The sequence below is a fragment of the Nycticebus coucang genome, chromosome 1 (genome assembly GCF_027406575.1).
Source record: "Nycticebus coucang isolate mNycCou1 chromosome 1, mNycCou1.pri, whole genome shotgun sequence".
Classification (NCBI taxonomy): Eukaryota; Metazoa; Chordata; class Mammalia; order Primates; family Lorisidae; genus Nycticebus; species Nycticebus coucang.
Genome location: NC_069780.1, coordinates 140,450,362 through 140,459,958, shown reverse-complemented (window position 1 = coordinate 140,459,958; position 9,597 = coordinate 140,450,362). Strand labels below are relative to the sequence as shown.

Sequence of the window (9,597 nt, the reverse complement as noted above, 5' to 3'; positions counted from 1 at the left end):
GGAAGCTAGAAATTCTAGGAGGGAGAACTGGAAATAGAAGTTTCAGTGCATGTGATGTGAACCAGCGTCAAGGTCAAGTGAGAAATGTGAGCTGACACCTGTACCTTACCCACTCTGTATTATCTGTCATTGGAATCCCCAAATTTCCTCATCCTTAAGACAGGGAGTCCTCACTTTCCCACACTGCTAGGGGAGACCCAGCCAGAGGAAACCCGTGCCATAGTAACCCTGGCCCACAGTCAGAATGTTGGCCTCGTCTCCTGGTCCTCCAACACATGCTGGTGGGAGTCACTGTGCCAGGTTTGTGAGGGAGCCCAGATAGGTGGGTCCCAAAGCCTGCCCCTCCAGGGAACCCATGCTTATACCATGATGACACACGCGCTGAAAGTCTAAAGGGGAATTGACTATGACAAGGACTCCCACAGGACAGAATCAAGCCTATACAGTTTCTCCAGAGTAAAAGATACATTAGTCAAGGGGCAATTGGCTTTTTGTCTGACTTCTTGGCAAGGCCGTGGTAGTGGCAGCTCCTCTCTGAGCTTTGCAATGCCACCCAGGGACGGCAAGAAGAAGAAAGATGCCAGAAAGTTGGCCAAGAAGGACAAAGACCAGTGAAAAAATCTGGGAGTAAGGTCAAAAAGGAGAAGCAGTCCAAAGGCAAAGTTCAGGACAAGGGCAACAATATAGTCTTGTTTGACAAAGCTAAGTATGGCAAACTCTGTAAGGAAGTTCCCAACCATAAGCGGATAACCCCAGCCGTGGTCTCTGAGAAACTGAAGGTTTGAGGTTCCCTGGCCAGGGCAGCCCTGCAGGAGCTCCTTAGTAAAGGATTTATCAAATTGGTTTAAAAGCCCAGAGCTCAAGTGTTTCACACCAGAAGTACCAAGGGTGGAGATGCCCCAGCTGGTGAAGGTGCACGAACAGGTCCAACCAAGTATATATTTGGAAAAATAAAATTTTATTAAATAATTAAAAAAGGGGCAATTGAGACGTTCCAAGAGCACTTTGGGATTTTGATACAGGGAAGAGAAGGTTCTTCCTGAAGAGAGAGTAGCTTACCCAGTGAGAGTGATGCACGTTAGGAAACAGGTGAATAAATTTGGTTAACTTTAAGGGACAGGAAAGGGAGTGAAAGGAGAGTAGCCTGGGAAGGTGGGGAAGGCTCAGCTTGCAGAAGATCTTGAGTTCCATTCTGTGTAAGTAACAAGAAACCATTTAATTGTGCCCAGTAGAGGAGCCAGGACTGGAGCTGCAGTGGAGTGTGGGGAAAGAGAGAAAGAACCAGGGTTTGGGAGACAGATTAATTGTCTAGCTGACAGCTAATGAGGCAAAAGGAAGAAGAGGAACGCCAGTCATGACAGATTTTCAAGGGGTACAGAGAAGTGACAGTCAATGGGGTGGTAGGAGAGAGGGAGCAATTGGTGGCTGTTTTGAGCCTGGCTGATCTGGAGGAAAGGGCTGGAGTCAACAGGTTTGGTGGCGATGGTCAAGGAAAATGACAGGTCAACACAGGGACTTTGGGGACTAGAACAGCATACGCGTGAGTTTGAGCCTGAAGTTGGAGAGAAGCTGGAGGGATGTGGGGAGTGAATTCTGTGGTCCGAATAGCTGAAACCCCGAGAATGGATGATCTTTGCTCTTAGAGATTTTTGAAAGAGAGAGAAAAGAAATAAAATAAAATGATCAAGTGAGATAAGCTAAAGGAAAAGGAGATGAAACAGAAAAAATGAGGAGAGGGTGGAGTCACAGAATCTCTGTTCTGGCAGTTTGACATTAGAATTTGTGTGAAGACAGAGCACAGACCCAGAAGGTTGAGGAGAATGAGAGGAGAAAGGCCGTTGTTGAAGGCACCATCAGGGTCGCTGGGGACCTTTAAGAGAACTGTTTTTAGAGAGCACTGAGTGAAGGAAACCAAAGGTTTAAAGCATACTTTGCAAATTTCAGCACCATAGGCTGAGTCAACCAGAAGAGGTATTTTATATGACCCTCAATATCTAAAAAATCAAATTAATTTCTAATATTTAAAAATTGGTAGATTTCACATAAAGATACATAATTCCCAGCCCAGATGATCTGCTGCCCCAGGACCCTTGCTCCTCTGGGACTGGGTGTTGGCTGGAGCCCTCTAGCAGGGGTGTATGGGGAAGGTACGGGGAGTCCCCCTCCAGGGCGACCCAGACCTACCCAGTCTGACTCCTGCCTGTCTGTGCTTATGGTGAGAGCACCTGGTGGTGGTGGGGAAATACAGGCTGTTCGCTTAGACTGTGCCTTCGAAAGTTTGGAGATGGGTGCAGAAGAGAAAGATGGTGGTGAATCAGGGTTTTGGGAGGAGAAATTGGTCATAAGATAACGGAAGCTCAAACTCCATTGGTTGTGACTCAAGGGGAAGGGTTTAGGAAAGAATAGAGGATGGACTAAGTGAGCAAGGAAATGGCTGCTAAACCAAAATTTGATGTGGAAACGGAGGAAGTGCAGCTTTGGGAAAAGAAAGCAGAAACAGCAAGGGCAGGGGCTGCTTTGTAAGGGAGAGTTTGAGATCTATACAGAAGAGATGGGATCTCTCACTTGCTGGGCATGCTAATAAAATGGGGCCGAGGTCAAGGTGAACCAGCCCATGTGGGATCCAGGGGCAGAACAAGAATTTGGTGGCCATTAAGTGGGTCTTTAAATATTTGTCCAATTGTCATTTTGTATAGTGAGAAGATGATTTTCTCTTTAAAAAAATTGCATGCCTATGTGTATATTTTAAAATCTGTGTTTATGACATACACTGAACATTTAGACTTAGTCAAAATTCACTTTCACCTCATGTATTTGCACTGGTGTTCCTATTCACTGAGTAGAGAAAAAACTACATGGATAGTAAAGTTTTGTCTTTAAAAGTTGTTTCTTTGATCTGTGATAGCAAAACATTCATAGATTTCTTTGGTTCATTTTCTTTTTCTCTCTCTCTTTTTTAAAGATTATTATTATTATTATTTTTTTATTGTTGGGGATTCATTGAGGGTACAATAAGCCAGTTACACTGATTGCAATTGTTAGGTAAAGTCCCTCTTGCAATCGTGTCTTGCCCCCATAAAGTGTTTTAACCAGACAACTTCATTGGAGACTTCTTAGCAGAGCAGTTCTCAACCTGTGGGTTGTGACCCCTTTTTAACAATGAAAATACATTGCCGCATTAGGAAGGGTGAGAACCACTGTCTGAGAGGGTTAAGACTGAGATAAGGAAATGGTGACTGGTTAATAAGACTTCACTGTGCAGTGTCTGTGTTTCCTGGGCTCCTCAGGTGTGCCAAGACCTCAGATTTAATCTCAAGATCTGTGATTCAGTCTGTGGCTGAACGATTCAGCTGGAGGGAGCAGGCCACAGAGAAAAGGTTGTGCCTGAGGATGTTTTTAAATTGACACATTGGTGGGACCCAGAAGTGGGCTTCCATTTGGCCAGTTATGGAAGCTGAGATCACTGGCAACATACTGCAGATTTTGTGACTTTGTTCCCATGTCACTCTGGTGTCCCTTCTGATAAAGTGGCGGCTGTGCTAGCCGGCCCATCCTTCATCTGGATTTGAGTGGGGTTTGGGCTGCAATATGGAATGGGTTTGCTGTTGGTCTTTCTGAGGATGTGAAAGGAGGCCTATTTAAGGTACCACAAAGCCTCAAAGAGAAGCTTGCAGCTCTGTGGCAAAGGGAGATACCAGATGATTTTCTCAGGAGGGCAGCAGGGGGCGTGTTGTTGAAATGGGAAGTTTTGTGGGCTCTTGCCGGGAAGTGGAGCCAGAACTGAGTGTGGCTAGATGGTGCCTGAGACTGGGGGATGGGGAAGGACAGGGAACTAAGAAATGTGGGACGCATAGGAGGCTGTAATCCGATTTCGGAGTTCTAGGCTTCATTATTGCTGTAGTGAAATCTTTCTAAAGTACGGTGCTATAAAATGATAACTTTAAAAATACCTTCTCTGTGACGTGTGGGTTGCTTTGAGGACTTTCACTATGAGTTTCATACAACTGAAACACTTCCTGTTTCCAAATTGTTTTCAGTCTGAAACGAACGTCTACATTTGTAGTGCGCTTGTGGCAACCTTCACAATGACAAGTTTCTCATGCGATGGGATGTGGCATTTTATGATACTCTTTCTATTAATCACGTCTGGATAGCACTAGTCACTCATACCCACTGAGGAGAGAGGCAACCCATGTGAATATATTTACCTCCTGTCAAAAAAATTATTTTGTTGGCATTTAAAGAGGGATATACACTAACATCATTATGATTATGGCCTTGGCCTACCCCCCTCCAACCCGTACCTTAATTCCCTTATTTTAAACTGTGGAGGACCAGGAGGAAGGTGGGGTAGAGGGTTTCTAAAGTACCTTCCCCTTTTAAATGTCTAAGAACATAACCAAAGCATGGGTGATACTTAGGACTGAGTCTGAATGTCACAAGAGTAAGATAGAAACAGCACAAACGTATTGACTTGGGGTTTGTATTTGTTTTTTGGAGAATAAACCATTTGTGTTACAATCTCGAAAACATCTTCTGAATTGTAAGAAGATAGTGATTGCGCATTACAGGTTTAGAGCTCTCTATAGCTAGGATATAGCTGTGTAGGCTGAATACAGTGAGCTCTTTGCAGAACACAGGGAGGCCTTATGCGATCAGTGTGTACAATAGATTTGCTTTTGTTTTTTATTACTTCAAATGATTCTAGAGGCTTAGGGATCTTTCTTCCTTGTTTCCTGATGCGTCGTGAGATGCTGTCGCTGTCTAGTATCTGGCACAGTGACTCATGAATAGGATGCCTTTCCTGAGATGACTCCTCTACAACTTCTGCAGGAATGGCCTTTCCTGAGATGACCCTTCTATAACTTCTGCAGGAATGGAAACTTTCCCAGGGAAATTCTTAGGGAATTTTTCAGGTCCCAATTTTTGTGGTTTTACCGGTTTCCACTGTTTGGAACAGCCAGCCTTCAGGTGCTGGCCTCCTGGTTAATCACTGTGGTGTTGTGGGCTACCTTGTGAGGGTCCCTGGGAGAGAGAAAACATCACTGACTCTGATTGGATACCCTCTGCAGTGGTCAGAATCCCACACCTTTCCAAGTGACATGGCGGCCTTATCCACAGGAAGGGTGTCACCTGGTGCTATTCAGTCCGGGACATAATGAATTTCTTGATTGCTTGTTTGCAGTTTCAGTTTGGCAGCCCAGTGCTTTCTCCTTCCACTGGGGCCACGCTGCATCGGAACAAGTCTCTCCTGTTTTACACTTACCGAAGGATGGAAGGAGTGCATGGTGGTCTCTGATATTTAGCTGCACGGTCTCCTCCAACCTCATTTCTTGTGGGGACATCATCTGAATCCCACAGAACATTGTGCTGTCATTTGATCAACTGCTTCCTGACCACATGTCAGGGACAGCTGGCTTCCCACCCTGACAGGAGGACTGGAAGTCAGACAGGGTTCTCTTTCTCTCTAATTCTAGGGGACTGGGGTTAACACCCTGAGAAGTTCCTGGTCAAAGTTTAAGTTTTGAAGCTACCAGTGACAAACAGTAAGACAGCTCTGTGTGTGTGAGAGAGATGAGCGAGCTTTACAAAGATAGGGCTATGAAAAGAGAATCTTTGGCCATTTTGCTGCTTTTCTATATGGTATATAAATCATTTCACCATATTTTAGTTGATTGCTTTATCAATCATACATGTGGCTATTGTGGTGGGATATGGTCCCACATTATTTCTGTGCTGCTTCTAGGTAGGATCTAAGCCAGGAAGTCAGTGATGTGGTTTTCTGCCCAGGGTTTCTCTGATGGTGTATGGTACATGATAGAACTAACTGTCTCAGTGTAACCAGGAAAGCAAGATTATGATTCTTGTGCCCTAACGCCAGCATAATGGTGCAAATCCTGCTGCTAAATTTCCACAGCATGTACTTTGACTCCTTTACTGCAATACACGTGGAAGTAGTGCATTCCTTTTACTAACATAGTTATGAGGGTGAGATCAGCTTTGATCTTTGAATCTAAATACGTGTGCAAATAGCTCCTTAGACTCTAGGCAGAGAGGCTGGGGAGACGGAAGATGGACCCAGCACCAGGAAGTCCTGGGTTTGACGCTCTGTCCTCTCCATCACTGATTCGAGGCTGTGTCTGTGTCTACGCACCTGGGAAAATGCTTGCCCCTCAAAGAAATTCACAGCAAGATAATTTCAAATAGGAGTATCTGTAGTAAGTCGCCTTGACATGAGGGGATTATAAATATCATTATTGTTATCCTCTTTTCACTCCAAACCTGATTTGCCACCTGACTGCAGGTGTTTGAGCCACCATCAGGGAGGTTGGTCCGACTAGTAAAACGGGTGTTACGTTGTTCTTGAGTGTGGCAATTTAATAAACTAGAAGTGGCGTGAGTGGGCATCCCAGTCTTGTTTCTGATCATGGGGGAATGTGGCCAATACTTTAACATTAATTGTGATGTTAGCTGGAGGTTTTTCACAGACGCTCTTTATCTGAATGAGGAGACTCCTTTCTATTCCTGGTTTGCTGATAGTTTTTGTCATGAACAATGTAAAATCTTCTTTTTCTTAAATTTTGTTTTTAATTGGCTTTCGATTGTCTTAGTTTGAAGTTTTTTTTATTCAATTTTTCTATGTATGTATGTATTTATTTATTTATTGAGACAGAGTCTCACTTTGTGGCCCTTGGTAGAGTGCCGTGGCATCAATAGCTGACAGCAACCTCCAGCTATTGGGCTTAAGCGATTCTCTTGCCTCAGCCTCTCAAGGAGCTGGGCTACAGGCGCCCACCACAATGCCCGGCTTCTTTTTTTTGGTAGAGATGGGGTCTCACTCTGGCTCAGGCTGATCTTGAACCTCTGAGCTCAGGGCAATCCACCCGCCTTGGCCTCCCAGAGTGCTAGGATTACAGACGTGAGCCACTGCGCCCGGACATGATGTAAAATCTTGTCAGAAGTTTTGCTGCATCTATGGAGATGATTCTAAGATTTTCTCTTTTATTCTGTTCATGTGGCAAATTGCATTGAATGATTTTTGAATCTTGAACTAATCTTCCATTCCTAGGATAATACCCATTTGGTCATGAGGAATTACATCTTATATGTTGCAGATTTTTATTTACTAATATTTAAATACCTTTGCATCTGTGTTCATAAATGATATCAATCTGCAAATTTATTTTCTTGTAATGTCTATCAAACTTTCATAACAGGGTAGTCTGGCTTTAGATTTTCTGAAAGCTGTGTAAGATTAATATCATTGTTTTCTTGAGTGTTTGATGGAACTCATTAGTAAAGTTATCTGGGCCCTTGGCTTTCTTTTGGTAAGGTTTTTATTTGAAAATTTAATTTCCTTAGTAGATAAAGTAGATAATAGATACATTAATAAACTCAATGCACTTTTGCATTTATTCTTGTGCTTTGGTAAGTTGCATTTTTCAGGCATTTGTTCATTTCATTTAAATTGCCAAATGTATTAGCATGACATTTTTCATATTGTGCCATTATTATTCTTTTATTAATGGCTGTGATAACTATGCTGATGGCACCTCTTAAAGTCTGTTATTGGTGTTTCCTCATTGTTATCCCTTTGATTAACCTCTCTAGGATTGTTTAATTGTACTAAAGTTTTAAAACACAGTATTTTTTTGTTTTCTTTTCTTGCTCATCAGTATCCGTTCCTCTTTTGGCTGGGTAGTTGGCTAGTTTTAGTTTGTTATAGTAGAGCTCTGCTTTTCAGTGGTGTAAGGGATTACAACAGCAAATGATAATAAGAACTAATAATAAGCTATTTATTAAACTTCCTAGAGGATAGGTTGCCGTGTCAGGCACTTTACACAGATTGTCTCTAATCTTTGGTGCTAAGTAGTAGTATTTTACCAATTTTGGCAGGATGAAATGGAGGTCACATGCCTGCCCACGGTCACGTAACTACCCGTGGCTGACCGGGAATTTGGAACCTGCCTGTTGCTAAGCCTGGGAGCTTTCCACTGTTCCATGTCGACTCCCAACAGGGCTGTGACAGTTTCTGGCTGAGCTGACAGATTTGATTTCTTTTGCTGCCAGCTTTTTCTTATGTGTCTTCTTCCTTCCCTCTGTTGGAATGTATCCCTCCTAATTTAAACCTAAACACACAAACCCTCTTCAAAGTGATTATTAACTCAACCTTACCTGAGTAAGTTGATTAAATCGTCACATTGCAGGCTATTCTGGTTATCACTAGTCTGCAGATAAGGCCTGAGTGTGTGTGACTTCATCCTTACAGACAGTGCACTTAATTAACACATTAACTGCCATGTGAGTTGTATTTAACTCACACTGGTTTTGGGCCTAGGGCCTTGTAGAGCTGTGAAATGTCTGCACCTTGTTTTCCCTCTCATTTGGCATGTCTCCCCTGCCTCTTGTCACCTGCTCTAGCTGCCCCGCCCAAGGGCACCACACCTGCTGGGCTGTGCTCTCTGATGATCGTATTTCCGTGTGTGCATTTCACCCTGAATGTTTGCCTGGCAGCTCTTTGGTTTTTATTTTATTTTATTTTATTATTTATTTATTTTTTATTATTAAATCATAGCTGTGTACATTAATGCGATCATGGGGCACCATACACTGGTTTTATAGACCATTTGACACATTTTCATCACACTGGTTAACATAGCCTTCCTGGCATTTTCTTAGTTATTGTGTTAAGACATTTACATTCTAATTTACTAAGTTTCACACGTACCCTCGTAAGATGCACCACAGGTGTAATCCCACCAATCACCCTCCCTCCGCCCACCTCCCCCCTCCCGCCCCTCCATCTCCCCCTTCCCCCTATTCTTAGGTTATAACTGGGTTATAGCTTTCATGTGAAAGCCATAAGTTAGTTTCATAGTAGGGCTGAGTACATTGGATACTTTTTCTTCCATTCTTCAGATACTTTACTAAGAAGAATATGTTCCAGCTCCATCCATGTAAACTGAAAGAGGTAAAGTCTCCATCTTTCTTTAAGGCTGCATAATATTCCATGGTGTACATATACCACAATTTATTAATCCATTCATGGATCGATGGGCACTTGGGCTTTTTCCATGACTTAGCAATTATGAATTGGGCTGCAATAAATATTCTGGTACAGATGTCTTTGTTATGATGTGACTTTTGGTCTTCTGGGTATATACCTACTAGAGGAATTATAGGATTGAGTGGAGAAAAGGGAACACTTCTACACTGCTGGTGGGAATGCAAATTAATACATTCCTTTTGGAAAGATGTTTGGAGAACACTTAGAGATCTAAAAACAGACCTGGCAACTCTTTGAATGAAATTGATCAGATAGTATGTGGTGGCATCACAATGTTGTACATACTTAGGGAGTAGGATTTGGAGGTTGTCATCCAGATACAACTAAATACTTATTGACTCAATTCTCAGAAATAAATTCATTAAGTATGTCATGAGGCATATACAACTCGTGTGGTGTGCAGTATAAAATTTGATTGTAGTGCCACATGAGTTGCATGTAACTCATGCATAGAAAACAATAACAAATATGATTTTTTCTTAAATTAAAAGGGATTGTTTTGGTTTTAAAGTTTTTATTCTATTTTCATA

At 42.6% G+C, this 9,597-nt stretch overlaps 1 pseudogene; it reads left to right on the top strand.

The window, feature by feature from the left end:
- The first annotated feature begins 546 nt into the window (after window positions 1-546).
- On the top strand, window positions 547-5,159 carry LOC128591249 (40S ribosomal protein S25-like; annotated as a pseudogene).
- The last annotated feature ends 4,438 nt before the right edge of the window (window positions 5,160-9,597 follow it).